This window comes from Eubalaena glacialis, chromosome 1 (assembly GCF_028564815.1).
Source record: "Eubalaena glacialis isolate mEubGla1 chromosome 1, mEubGla1.1.hap2.+ XY, whole genome shotgun sequence".
Lineage (NCBI taxonomy): Eukaryota > Metazoa > Chordata > Mammalia > Artiodactyla > Balaenidae > Eubalaena > Eubalaena glacialis.
In genome coordinates this window covers 10829352-10844771 of record NC_083716.1, presented here as the reverse complement: position 1 = coordinate 10844771, position 15420 = coordinate 10829352, and the positions used below count along the sequence as shown (strand labels likewise).

The 15420-nt window shown below is 40.5% G+C and overlaps 1 pseudogene; it reads left to right on the top strand.

Moving 5' to 3' along the window:
- The first annotated feature begins 14594 nt into the window (after positions 1–14594).
- Positions 14595–15003, top strand: LOC133090941 (small ribosomal subunit protein eS17-like; annotated as a pseudogene).
- Positions 15004–15420: the final 417 nt, after the last annotated feature.

The window sequence follows — 15420 nt, the reverse complement described above, 5'->3', positions numbered from 1 at the left end:
TGTAAAGCTAAGTATCCACAAACTACCTCATTACCAATGGAATATATAGTATCAATATGCAGTATCATTACCCCTATTTTATGGAAGAAGATTTTTAGGTTCAGAAAAGTCAGGTATCTTGTCCAAGATTGCACAACTTACAGCTGGTGGATCTCACTAGCTCCTTCTCCTTGACCTTGAAGCATGGGCATGTTTTGGCTATAAGTAACTAAGAAAATACATGCCTCACCTCCTTTGAGCCACTGTTCTATTATTCTTCTTCCTTTCATTGCTAATGTATCTATCAAGCAAATGGGTACCTCTGCTTCCATTTCCTCAACATCCCAACCTGCTTTAAGTCCTTGCATTCTGGCTTCTGTGCCCTGTCATTCTGCCAACATAGACTGATGTCTCTGAAGTCACCAATGGCTGCCTCCTCTCTAAACAAAAGCCCTTTCTAATCCTTGTCCTTAACACCTCTGTAGCTGTTGATGCTACCAATGATCTTGTCTTTGGAATTTCAGCTGCCCGCCAATGAGGCTTGTGAAGCAGATTTGCATGATCATTCACAAGTCCTGTGAGATGGGCCGGTTCCGGACAGATGGGTCCATCACTCAAGGATGTACCCCAAGTCCATGGCCAGAAATTTCTGAGGGTCAAGAGGTATGAATTATTTTCAGAGTGGGAAGGATCTTTTACAGGTTTAAGGCTATTTTTTGCAGGAAAACAAATTATTCACCTTTTCTGAATGATATTTAATTATTTGTGGTGACCCTTTACGTGTAAATATTAAATCTTAAGAGCCTAGATAACTAAGTTTCATATTTGAAAAGAAATATAAATAACCTCAATAATACTTCAAGGATTTTGTGTCTTCAGGGAACGGGAACAAGGTAGGGGCGGGTGGGAGTGTGAGGAGTGATTCTCATCTTTATGGAATAGTTCAGTGGAAAAATGAATCTGCTGGGGATATTTTATATATAACTTTGCCTCTGAGAGTCTCTTAATTACTCTCATAGGGGTACAGCTGTGAATATCACAGAATATTTATTTTCTCTGAAGATGTCGCAGTTTCTAAAATGAAAGAGTAGTTCAAAGAAAATAATCACAGATTTTGTTCCTCTGCCACATGGCCCAGAGAAAGTAGGGTCTCTGGTTGATTGGAAGCACAGATGCATGTGGTTTAACACACCCAAGAGATAACGGGTTGGCAGATTTTTAAATGGAGAATAGACTTAACATTTACATAGAGTTTTAGGATGTCAAAGGTATGTTCACATATATTATTCCTTCTCCCAACTCCTTGGGTAAGATGGAGATTCTGATCCCAGTTTGCAGATGAGGAAATCAAAGTCCTGCCAGTTGATACTAAGTAACCAAGTCTCCATCCGTAATAAAGGCAGACGCAGGGTCAACACCTAGGCCCCTGACTCCCAGCCAAAGGGTAAGTCTCTTTCATCTCCTTCCAGCCCATTGCAGGCAGGTGATTAGCTAACTGCAGGAAGTGGACTTCGGCAAAGATGACAGGGCACAGGCATGCAGGCAATCACAGGCATGCTATGGCAAAGATTATTCTTTTAAAAGGACGTATTTGTAACATGATTCATTCTTGGCAGTCCCTTTACAAAAGGCAGTAGGTATTTCCAAGTGGAACCCGTCACCCACCCTGGCCAGCCGAATGTTCCATTGAGAGAGACTCCCCAGGTGCTGGATGAAGTACTATTAGTGAGCTTTGTTAAAGCTCAAAGGGTGCTTAGGTATCGCCTATGCGACTTCCGGTTAGGATACCAAGATCCAGAGAGGGGAGGTGACCTAGGAGCAATATTATTAAAATATAAGAGGAATGGAAGTTTCTACCCCTCTAGAGCAATAACTGTGTGTGGAGAAGACATTTGGGGGTGTCAGTCCAGTCCCAGATCCCTGAGGACCACCCCCTCCACCATGGCACCCCTGGTCACACATACCTAAACACGCCTACACAAAAACATGTACACACATACACGGGCATGGGCCCCCAGCAGCCATGGTTCTACAGTGAGACCCTGCTTTCCCGGTCACAGGTGATGGGAGTAGGCGTGGACACCCGACCCAAGCTGGACCACTCAGCTCCTCTCTCTCAAGCACTGAAATCAAGAAACAATGCAAATGGGAAAAGAGGGCTGAATGATGAGGATGATGAGGCTCCAGAAGGAAAGCCCACAAACTGGGGTTTAGAGGTTCCTCCTTCACTCCTCCTCTCCTGACCTCTGGGTTACTTGGCCTTTTCTTTGATTTCAGGAGTTACTACCTCAGTGTCTTCCAGTAAATTCCACTCTGCACTTAAGCTAATTTGAAGCGAGTTTCTGATATTTGCCACCAAAAGAAACTCAACAAAACTGTGACAGATCCCCAGGAAAATGACAAACACTCTCTCCTTATGCTCTTCTGTGATGGAGTAAGTTAATTAAGTGCTGGTCAATCCCAGGAAATCCATTAAAAAACAAATATTTTATGCAAGTAACCATGATAAGTTGAAATACTTATAAAAAGGTGATCTCTTTTCTTGGAGCTTTGATAGCTCTTAAATAGCAGCTCTTAGAAAATATACTTTTTATGCTTTCAAGCAATATACGTGTGTGTGTGTGTGTGTGTGTATGTGTGTACACGTTTGGGACACATACACACAGACCCATTAGTTGAATTCTCAATTGTGGAATAACTGAAGAAATTTAAATTAAAAGTTTGCATTTATTTTCTGTTAATTATAAAATACTATTTAGTTCCTGTAGAAAATTTGGAATTGTGTAACAATTATGTGTCACCCATTATGCTAGAGAACTTGATCTATATTTTTTTCCCATCCTAACCACTATTTGTAAGATAATTATTATCCCTGTTTAAATATGAGAAACTCTATGTGTGTACGTGTGTGTGTGTGTGTGTGTGTATCCAAACCATCAAACCAAACAGAAGTTTGTAGTGTAGACTAATCATAAAAAATATGGAAAACCATAGTGGTTACTATAAAGCAATTCATAACACTTAAAATCATACAGAGCAAATGCATACAGAAAAAGGAAAGCTTACTTTGGAGAAATCTATTCAGATTTCCTAGCCTGGCTAGGACCCCTCCCACTGGTTTCATTCTTCTCTAACCAGACCCTGGGTCTGCTTCTTTCTTTCTTTTTTTCTTTTTCAAATGGGACCTAGTGAAACTTAAAAGCTTTTGCACAGGAAAGGAAAACATAAACAAGACCAAAAGACAACCCTCAGAATGGGAGAAAATACTTGCAAATGAAGCAACTGACAAAGGATTAATCTCCAAAATTTACAAGCAGCTCATGCAGCTCAATATCAAAAAAACAAACAACCCAATCCAAAAATGGGCAGAAGACCTAAATAGACATTTCTCCAAAGAAGAGATACAGATTGCCAACCAACACATGAAAGGTTGCTCAACATCACTAATCATTAGAGAAACGCAAATCAAAACTACAGTGAGGTATCACCTCACACCGGTCAGAACGGCCATCATCAAAAAATCTACAAACAATAAATGCTGGAGAGGGTGTGGAGAAAAAGGAACCCTCTTGCAGTGTTGGTGAGAATGTAAATTGATACAGCCACTATGCTTATTTCTTTCTGAATTTTCTGTGAGACCTGGAGGCAGACTCAGGCTGACTGAGCAAGGGCCATTGTCTATTAGAAATACCAATTGTACCGCTGAAAACAAATGCAATCTTTTATTTATTTATTTTTTATTTATTTATTTTTTTAAACATCTTTATTGAAGTATAATTGCTTTACAATGGTGTGCTAGCTTCTGCTTTACAACAAAGTGAATCAGTTACACATATACATATGTTGCCATATCTCTTCCCTCTTGCATCTCCCTCCCTCCCACCCTCCCTATCCCACCCCTCTAGGTGGTCACAAAGCACCGAGCTGATCTCCCTGTGCTATGCGGCTGCTTCCCACTAGTTACCTATTTTACATTTGGTAGTGTATATATGTCCATGACACTCTCTCACCCTGTCACATCTCACCCCTCCCCCTCCCCATATCCTCAAGTCCATTCTCTAGTAGGTCTGTGTCTTTATTCCCATCTTGCCACTAGGTTCTTCATGACCTCTTTTTTTTTTTTTTTTTTTCCCTTAGATTCCATATATATGTGTTAGCATACTGTATTTGTTTTTCTCTTTCTGACTTACTTCACTCTGTATGACAGACTCTAACTCCATCCACCTCATTACAAACACCTCCATTTCATTTCTTTTTATGGCTGAGTAATATTCCATTGTATATATGTGCCACATCTTCTTTATCCATTCATCCGATGATGGACACCTAGGTTGCTTCCATGTCCTGGCTATTGTAAACAGAGCTGCAATGAATATTTTGGTACATGACTCTTTCTGAATTATGGTTTTCTCAGGGTATATGCCCAGTAGTGGGATTGCTGGGTCATATGGTAGTTCTATTTTTAGTTTTTTAAGGAACCTCCATACTGTTCTCCATAGTGGCTGTATCAATTTACATTCCCACCAACAGTGCAAGAGTGTTCCCTTTTCTCCACACCCTCTCCAGCATTTATTGTTTCTAGATTTTTTGATGATGGCCATTCTGACCGGTGTGAGATGATACCTCATTGTAGTTTTGATTTGCATTTCTCTAATGATTAATGATGTTGAGCATTCTTTCATGTGTCTGTTGGCAATCTGTATCTCTTCTTTGGAGAAATGTCTATTTAGGTCTTCTGCCCATTTTTGGATTGGGTTGTTTGTTTTTTTGTTATTGAGCTGCATGAGCTGCTTGTAAATCTTGGAGATTAATCCTTTGTCCGTTGCTTCATTTGCAAATATTTTCTCCCATTCTGAGGGTTGTCTTTTGGTCTTGTTTATGGTTTCCTTTGCTGTGCAAAAGCTTTTAAGTTTCATTAGGTCCCATTTGTTTATTTGTGTTTTTATTTCCATTTCTCTAGGACCTGGGTCAAAAAGGATCTTGCTGTGACTTATGTCATACAGTGTTCTGCCTATGTTTTCCTCTAAGAGTTTGATAGTGTCTGGCCTTCCACTTAGGTCTTTAATCCATTTTGAGTTTATTTTTGTGTATGGTGTTAGGGAGTGTTCTAATTTCATACTTTTACATGTACCTGTCCAATTTTCCCAGCACCACTTATTGAAGAGGCTGTCTTTTCTCCACTGTATATGCTTGCCTCCTTTATCAAAGATAAGGTGACCATATGTGCGTGGGCTTATCTCTGGGCTTTCTATCCTGTTCCATTGATCTATATTTCTGTTTTTGTGCCAGTACCAAACTGTCTTGATTACTGTAGCTTTGTAATATAGTCTGAAGTCAGGGAGCCTGATTCCTCCAGCTCCATTTTTCGTTCTCAAGATTGCTTTGGCTATTCGGGGTCTTTTGTGTTTCCATACAAATTGTGAAATTTTTTGTTCTAGTTCTGTGAAAAATGCCAGTGGTAGTTTGATAGGGATTGCATTGAATCTGTAGATTGCTTTGGGTAGCAGAGTCATTTTCACAATGTTTATTCTTCCAATCCAAGAACATGGTATATCTCTCCATCTATTTGTATCATCTTTAATTTCTTTCATCAGTGTCCTATAATTTTCTGCATACAGGTCTTTTGTCTCCTTAGGTAGGTTTATTCCTAGGTATTTTATTCTTTTTGTTGCAATGGTAAACGGGAGTGTTTTCTTAATTTCACTTTCAGATTTTTCATCATTAGTATACAGGAATGCAAGAGATTTCTGTGCATTAATTTTGTATCCTGCTACTTTACCAAATTCATTGATTAGCTCTAGTAGTTTTCTGGTAGCATCTTTTGGATTCTCTATGTATAGTATCATGTCATCTGCAAACAGTGACAGCTTTACTTCTTCTTTTCCGATTTGGATTCCTTTTATTTCTTTTTCGTCTCTGATTGCTGTGGCTAACACTTCCAAAACTATGTTGAATAATAGTGGTGAGAGTGGGCAACCTTGTCTTGTTCCTGATCTTAGTGGAAATGGTTTCAGTGTTTCACCATTGAGGACAATGTTGGCTGTGGGTTTGTCATATACGGCCTTTATTATGTTGAGGAAAGTTCCCTCTATGCCTACTTTCTGCAGGACTTTTATCATAAATGGGTGTTGAATTTTGTCGAAAGCTTTCTCTGCATCTATTGAGATGATCATATGGTTTTTCTCCTTCAATTTGTTAATATGATGTATCACGTTGATTGATTTGCGTATATTGAAGAATCCTTGCATTCCTGGAATAAACCCCACTTGATCATGGTGTATGATCCTTTTAATGTGCTGTTGGATTCTGTTTGCTAGTATTTTGTTGAGGATTTTTGCATCTATGTTCATCAGTGATATTGGCCTGTAGTTTTCTTTCTTTGTGACATCTTTGCCTGGTTTTGGTATCAGGGTGATGGTGGCCTCGTAGAATGAGTTGGGGAGTGTTCCTCCCTCTGCAATATTTTGGAAGAGTTTGAGAAGGATAGGTGTTAGCTCTTCTCTAAATGTTTGATAGAATTCGCCTGTGAAGCCATCTGGTCCTGGGCTTTTGTGTGTTGGAAGATTTTTAATCACAGTTTCAATTTCAGTGCTTGTGATTGGTCTGTTCATATTTTCTATTTCTTCCTGGTTCAGTCTCGGCAGGTTGTGCATTTCTAAGAATCTGTCCATTTCTTCCAGGTTGTCCATTTTATTAGCATAGAGTTGCTTGTAGTAATCTCTCATGATCGTTTGTATTTCTGCAGTGTCAGTGGTTACTTCTCCTTTTTCATTTCTAATTCTATTAATTTGAGTCTTCTCCTTTTTTCTCTTGATGAGTCTGGCTAATGGTTTATCAATTTTGTTTATCTTCTCAAAGAACCAGCTTTTAGTTTCATTGATTTTTGCTATTGTTTCCTTCATTTCTTTTTCATTGATTTCTGATCTGATCTTTATGATTTCTTTCCTTCTGCTAGCTTTGGGGTTTTTTTGTTCTTCTTTCTCTAATTGCTTTAGGTGCAAGGTTAGGTTGTTTATTCGAGATGTTTCCTGTTTCTTGAGGTAGGCTTGTATTGCTATAAACTTCCCTCTTAGAACTGCTTTTGCTGCATCCCATAGGTTTTGGATCGTCGTGTCTCCATTGTCATTTGTTTCTAGGTATTTTTTGATTTCCCCTTTGATTTCTTCAGTGATCACTTCGTTATTAAGTAGTGTATTGTGTAGCCTCCATGTGTTTGTATTTTTTACAGATCTTTTCCTGTAATTGATATCTAGTCTCATAGCGTTGTGGTCGGAAAAGATACTTGATACGATTTCAATTTTTTAAAATTTACCAAGGCTTGATTTGTGACCCAAGATATGATCTATCCTGGAGAATGTTCCATGAGCACTTGAGAAAAATGTGTATTCTGTTGTTTTTGGGTGGAATGTCCTATAAATATCAATTAAGTCCATCTTGTTTAATGTATCATTTAAAGCTTGTGTTTCCTTATTTATTTTCATTTTGGATGATCTGTCCATTGGTGAAAGTGGGGTGTTAAAGTCCCCTACTATGATTGTGTTACTGTCGATTTCCCCTTTTATGGCTGTTAGTATTTGCCTTATGTATTGAGGTGCTCCTATGTTGGGTGCATAAATATTTACAATTGTTATACCTTCCTCTTGGATTGCAATCTTTTAAATAATGAAATGACACCTGTGGTAGAATTTGCAACAATAGCTTACAATTTGCTTGAATTCCTCTCCTACAGATGGCAGCAGGACTTTTCTCTGACAGTCAAGGGTGACTGTCGGTCCCTGGCTTCTCCCCAGAACTGTATTGGGTTGTTAGGAGTCGGGGGCGGGGAACAATAAATTGGAAACAAACTTCCCAGGTTTGCTGCTACAATGACCCCTTCTTCTCCCACCCACCTCATCAACCCCTGGCACTAGCCATGCTGCAGTATACCCCACCTGGGTGTCCTCCACATCAGTGTGGCACAGAGATTTAACACACAGGGGCTTTGGAGTTGGGCACACGTGGTTATGAGCCTCGACTCTGCTCCTCTGCAGCAGCTTTGTAACCTTGGACAAGTGGCTTCGCCTCTCAGAGCCCCCATGTCCTCATGAACAAATGGGGATAATAAGGAGGATCTGCCTCATCAGGTGATGGGATGAAATTAACGAAACAAACGTATGTAAAGAGCTTATTAGCGAGCGTCACGTAGCAGGAAATCATTACAGCTGCTCTTATTACTATTATTAAAGCTGTGTTCTATACATACACACAGCGAATACCAGGCAGTCTGTGATGACTTCTATGGCGGAAGTATAAATGCAGCTATTACTATTGGGCAGGCTTCTCGCTTGGGGAACCCAGCTGATACCCACATCTCCTCCAGCATTAAGAAAGCAATTGCTGTGATAAAAAACATCAATACTGAGAACCTTGTATTTTCATGCCCCAAAATCCTCTTTAAAAATATGCAATTGTCCTTTATCTCTGTCAATAAACCTTAAAGATAAATGAGCTAAAGCTGGGACCAGGGAATGAGAATTCTCTGTCTCCAAGTGTAACCTGCCAAAGGATGATGCCAGACTCCTAGATCTAAGCTCTAAGCTTGAACAGAGATAACTAGCTATTGGGTAATGGCCCTGGACAGACCTCCCGAGTGATAACATTCCATAAAGCCACAGCTCTGGTACATTCACTAGACATTTTCCTCTGATCCTAAGGAAACCTGTGCTGCTTCAAATTCAGAGATTGTACTCCAGGCATCGTGTTGATTTTGCTCCCCTCCACCGTACTCACATACCCTAAAACTGTAAGATTAATTGAACTACTAAGGCAAATGGAATTATATTCACCAGCTAATTTTCCAATGGTCAGCATGACCTTTTGTAAAAGTGTCTGTTCAGCATTTGAAAGGGCATGTTTTCTAATATCTCACAATGAAATATATATAAGGAAGCAAAGCTTTACAACGATTTTCTTTTGTGCTGACAAACTGAGAAGTATGACATGTTCATTTGCCCCAGAGTCAGAAAAGGCACAACCAATTACAAAGTCAGAAAATACCAGAATTGACTTAAAACAGCCAATAGTCATGCCTATATAATTCCATTTAACTGGTTACTCAGCTCTTTTTGAAAGGCATTATTAAGCTTGTTAGAGAATCTCAAAGGGAATCTCTTTCATTAAGCAACTAAACAATTAGGCCTTGGAGTATTTAAAAAGATTACAGGCAGATGAATAATGCTGCAAAGTGGCCCTGAAATACATCTAGAGCTCAATAGACAGAAATAAAGATTTATAAAAGTCCTTTCACAGATTGTATTCTTTTTTCTAATTCTTATTAACTGGTTATTTTTCCAGTGTAAGACATTCATATGTTATATGTTATATACAAATATGTTATGTACAAACATATTTATATATAAATATATACAAATATTTATATATAAATATGTTATGTACATATATAATTCTATCTGTATATATATGAATTTTATATAAGATATGGATTTTATATAAGATAAAATGGGTTTTATATAAACAGATAAGCTTAAAGAAGAAAATGACCCGTTTCAAGAATGGGTTTAAAGCAAGAAATAGCCACTGTTAATCTTGCTTTCAACTTTGAGGAGGTTTATATAGTATAGCCTGGTGGCTAAGAGCATATGTGGGTCCAGAGTCAGCGCTCCATTACTTACTGACTCTGTGATCTGGACAATTCACTCAAACTTTGATTCAATTTTCTCATCTGTATAATTGGGATAAAAACAGTATCTTCCTTACAGTGTTTTAGGAGGATCCAATGAGATAACATGAGTAAAATCTTAAATCAGTGCCTGGTACCTAGTAAGCGTTCAATAAATATTAGCTATTTATATCCTATATAACAGTATACAATTAAAATGGGATTTTATTGTATATGCTGTTTTATAGCCAGCTTTTTATTTAATAGTGTATTGTACATGTTTTTCTGTATAAATGCATGCACATCTTTTCATCTTTCTTAATGGCTGTATAATATTCCATCACATGAGTGTTTGATAAATTACCAGGTAGGACTGAGCATGGTGGCACTACCTGCCAAGCTCCAGCAGGGTTTGGGTGCTGTCTTTCTACATCCGTGTGTACTTATGCACCTAATTGCATTTTTAAATTGTTATATAAAAATTAGTGGAAACAATCTAAATGCTCACTGACAGATGAATGGATAAAGAAGGTGTGGTACATATATATAATGGAATACTACTCAGCCATAAAAAAGAATGAAATAATGCCATTTGCAGCAACATGGATGGACCTAGAGATTATCATACTAAGTGAAGTAAGTCAGAAAGGGAAAGACAAACACCATGTGATATCACTTATATGTGGAATCTAAAATATGACACAAATGAACTTATCTACAAAACAGAAACAGACTCGCAGACACAGAGAACAGATTTGTGGTTGCCAAGGGGGAGGAGGGGTTGGGGAAGGATGAATTGGGAGTCTGGGATTAGCAGATGCAAACTATTATGCATAGGATAGAGAAACAAAAAGGCCCTACTGTATAGCACAGGGAACTATATTCAATATCCTGTGATAAATCATAATGAAAAAGAATATGAAATAGAATATAGATACATATATATGTATAGCTGAATCACTTTGCTGTCCAGCAGAAATTAACACAACATTGTAAATCAGCTAAACTTCAATAAAATAAAAAGTTAAAAAATTAGTGGAAATGAAAAACTAAAGGTCTGATATTAATGGTAAGAATTATTGATCTTATAAGTGTATTGCAATTGAGACAAAGATAGAAAGCAATATATATTTGATTTTGAAGAGCATGTACAAAATGGAGGAAAAATATTGCCTATATTTTTCCATGCCTAAAATGCAGGTCTAAGTAGAAATTTCATACTTTATCTCTCAGAGAACAGAAGCCCTCTTCCAAAACATATTATTTATTTTCAGCTTTCACACATTTGACTAATGTCTGAAAAGAAGGTCCTGACTGCAAGCATCTCTTGACAGCTTTAGGAAGAAACATGAGTAAGTGCAGATGGCCAGGCTCATAAGAGACAGAAAGTCAAAGCCGTGTGGAATTCTGCAGGCTTTCCTAGTGCTCAGTTTCTATAGCACTGAATACCTCAGTGACCCCGAATCTCTCTGTCCCCTGAGGACCGACAGACCAGGCACACAGTGGGGGGCTTGGTGTGAGATCTCTTGGTGAGAGAAGAGACACAGACTGAGTTTGGGAAGAGACCCCCCCACCCCAGAACAAGTAACATGGTCTTGGATGGAAACAGCTTTTGCTTTCATTCTGGGGTGAGGATACAGCGGGGAAAGGGTATAAAAAACTCTACAGAAATGAAACAGAAACCCCTATTGTGGGTCTAGCCTGCCTAGCACTTAGTAAGTGATCATTGAATGTTGAGCCAATAAATGAATGGACTCCCTTTTGTCAAGTAAAGGAAGCAGAAGAGCATCACTTTTTGTTTTAATGCATCTGTTCTGGCTGTATAGTTATAAAGTTGCCCTGTAATCTTTTCACTATATCTTTACTCCGACTTAGAGGAAAGGAGATGAAGGGAACTGACATTAGGGGATGGGGCTGCTGCAAATGGTGATGCAGAAACTGTGTAAATGGCACCCTTGTCATTGCACAGTGCACAACCTGTGCAGCTGTACACAACAGTCCTGGCTGTTGGGTGCCTCCCATGTTTGCAGTACATAGTATCATGTCATCACATAATATTATTATATCAAATCTCCCTAAGACCTCTGTGAGTTGGGAATCACCCCTATTTTGCAACTAAAGAAATATTGATTCAGAAAAGTTGAAGAATGTCCCAAGACAGCACAATGGAAGGAAGTGATGGGACGGGAGTAGGAACTGGTGTCTGAGTCTGACTCAACTCAGCTCCCTGCTGAGCTCTTTCAATCATCCCAGAGAGCTTGGAGATAAATACATCTGAACACAAACTGACCATCCCCCCCGCCCATCACAAAACATATGCAGTACAAAAAAGCCCTGCATTTCTTCATTGAATAATGCTTTTTGTGCTTCATTTGGCTGCCAGAGCCTGGCTCTCCTGAAGTTTGGAGCAGAATCGTGGCTTTGGCCATGAGGAGAAGGAGGAGGAGGGGGCGGGGGGGAAAGAGGTGTTTCCCCCTTGGGAACAACAAGAAAATCACAATGATAATAATAACACTTGTATCAGTAATAGACATAAAAGTTGTTCCTATTGGTGCGCAGGAAGTCGTCTGTGACATCCAGGGAGTAATTCAGTAGAGTAATTCAGAAATCCAAGACAGAGTAAAAGGAGTTGAGAAGTGAGTGTATAGCAAAAAAGCAGAGGCAGCGGGTGTAAACCCCTATTTTAAAAAGTTTGGCCAAACTTCTGAGAATTCTGAGATTCCTATTCCATCCCCATTCGTGTCATTAGTTGCAGCGGATACTTTCAGTTAGTCCCACACTCAGACGTCTGCAGCCTCTTCCTTCCCACTGCTCAAGGCTATTACCAGGAAGAAAAAGGGAAACCACTCAGGATCTTCTTTATAAATTTTCATCGAGAGAAAATCAGCAAAACTGCTGAGTTGATTCCAAGAGCTGCAACGTAGGGTCCAACAACAAACATGAACTCCACTCAAATCTCTGGCAAGTGAGGGGGAGACTTTTGTCCTTCAGCCTGAAGGTGTTCACAGATTTGATTGGGAGGGGAAAACTCGATTCCTCCCTTAGGACTGCATTCTTTGCTGAGAACTGCAAAGAAAGATCCTCTTTCCTCCTGCTTGACTTTTCTCATGTGCCTCTCCTGGATGAATATCATAGCAGCACTTTTTTTTTTTAATGAATTTATTTATTTTAATTATTTATTTTTGGCTGCATTGGGTCTTTGTTGCTGCCCGCGGGCTTTCTCTCGTTGCAGCGAGCGGCGGCTACTCTTCGTTGTGCGGGCTTCTCACTGCAGTGGCTTCTCTTGTTGCGGAGCACAGGCTCTAGGCACTCGGGCTTCAGTAGTTGTGGCTCACAGGCTCTAGAGCACAGGCTCAGTAGTTGTGACGCGTGGACTTAGTTGCTCCGCAGCATGTGGGATCCTCCCGGACCAGGGATCAAACCCGTGTCCCCTGCATTGGCAGGCGGATTCTTAACCACTGCGCCACCAGGGAAGTCCGCACAGCAACACTTTTACCTCACTCTCATAGAGCAGAACATAGTAGCCCAGAGAAGGCCCCTCAGATCTCCTTCTTTGGAAGCAAAATCGACTCAGCCCCAGCTGCTGGCCCTGAATCTGGCCCCGAGTTTGTTGAAGCCACACTTCACTTCTCTCAGGCTGCTCCCAGCCAACGAGCATGTCGGGGACAACCAAGACAGACCCGTTCCTGCAAGATGCAGGACTCCTCTCACACACACTTGAGCTTGAGAACACCCCACTGTCTTACTAAAACTCTCTTGGGACTGCAGTGTCGTCTAAGACTCTGCCACCCTACCTTTCTTCCTTCCCACCTCATTCACGGGTGTCAGACCCAAGAAGGCAACTTATGGGTCTCCCAGCTACCTCCCCTTCACAGGTGGTCAGGCACAGCTAATCCCATCTTGGTCTTGGCATTTGGAAGAACTGAACTAACACCTGCAGTTTAGTAGAAGTAGTGGATTAGCCACTAGGTGTTGGGGTAATATTGCGAGAGGCACTAGGAGAAGAATAATAGATTTAGGGTCACAAACCCTGGACTAAATGAGCTTTACAACCCTGAGCCTGGAGAATGGAGATGAAAGCAATAATACTAACGGGTACTAATAATACAACCTTACTGTGTTGTAAGCATCAAATGATATTGTTTGTTTAGACATATTTTGTAAACTATAAAAAAACTTTACAAATACTATTTATTAATAATAGTACATAATAATGATGATAAGAACACTTTGTTGTCAGAAACTCTGAACTGTTTGTACTCACAAACCTTCTGGCACCAAATGGGTGGGGTTTATTCCCACAACGACCTAGTCCGTTGTTCTCCAGATACCAGCTGGTAGTCCTATAATTGAATTCAATTCTGTCACTAACTACCCAGAGTAAGCAGAGACCCAAAGGTTAAAGGTTCAGTCTCACAAGACTGCCTTCACTTCAGACGCCAGTTTCCATACTTCTGACCAACTGGCTGTAATTCAGGGGTTCCAACGACCCCCTCCTCAGGTTCCACAATTTGCTAGGATGGCCTGCAGAACTCAGGGAAACAGTTTATTTACTATTACTGGTTTGTTATGAAAGGACATAACTCAGGAACTGCCATTTAGAAGAGATGCCTAGGCCAAGGTCTATAGGGACACAGGGCTTCCATGCCCCCTCTGGGTGCACCGCCCTCCCAGAACTTCCGACATGTTCACCAACCTAGAAGCTCTCCACACCCCATCACCTAGGGATTTTTATGAAGGCTCCAGTGCACAGGCATGGTTGGTTAAATCATTGACCATCGGTGACTGACCACCATGTCTAACTCCTCTCCCCTCACAGAATTGGAGGGGAGGGTGGGCTGCAAGTTCCAACCTTCTAACCGCGTGCTTGGTTCCTCTGGCAGCCAGTTCCACCCTGAAACCATCTAGGGGTCCATAAAGAGTCACCTCATTGCTCTTCTACCAAGGACCCACCAACATGGGCGGCTCTCACGCCAAAACCATGAAGAAGGCGGCCCGGGTCGTTGTCGAGAAGTACTACACATGCCTGGGCAATGCCTTCCACACCAACAAGCTCATGTGCGAGGAGATCGCATGATTCCCAGCAAGAAGCTCTGCAGCAAGATCGCAGGCTATGTCACACATCTGATGAAGCAGATTCAGAGAGGTCCAGTGAGACGTTATCTCCATCAAGCTGCAGGAGGAGGTGAGAGAGAGGAGAGATTGATTACGTGCCTGAGGTCTCAGCCCTGGATCAAGAAATCATTGAAGTAGAACCTGACACTGAGAAAATGCTGAAGTTCTTAGACTTTGGCAGTCTGTCCAACCTGCAGGTCACTCAGCCAACAGGTGGGATGAATTTCAAAACACCACGTGGAGCCGTTTGACTCTTTCTACTGCGCTGTATTATTTTGAATAAACATCGGACAAAAAAAAAAACAAAGAGTCACCTCATTAACATAAACTCAGATATGGTTAAAAGGGGCTTATTATGAATAACAGAAGACACTCCTCTCCCCCCTAACACTCAGGGAATCCAAGAATTTTAGCTCTGCGCCAGCAACTGGGGGCAAAGACGAAATAGATTCTTGTCCCAGGAACCAAAACACTCTTTCACTGTCAGAAACCAGGTTGAAATAACACGGCTAAGAGAATGGATTCTGTGCCTAAATTCTCTCCCTACCGTTGTAAAATAAAATGAGGAAACATTTCAACCAATGCAAGAGTTAAAGGAGAAAGGCTTGGGACATAGTACCTTATCCTAACCGCCCCCCTGTCTCATCTTCCTGCATGGACAATAGCCA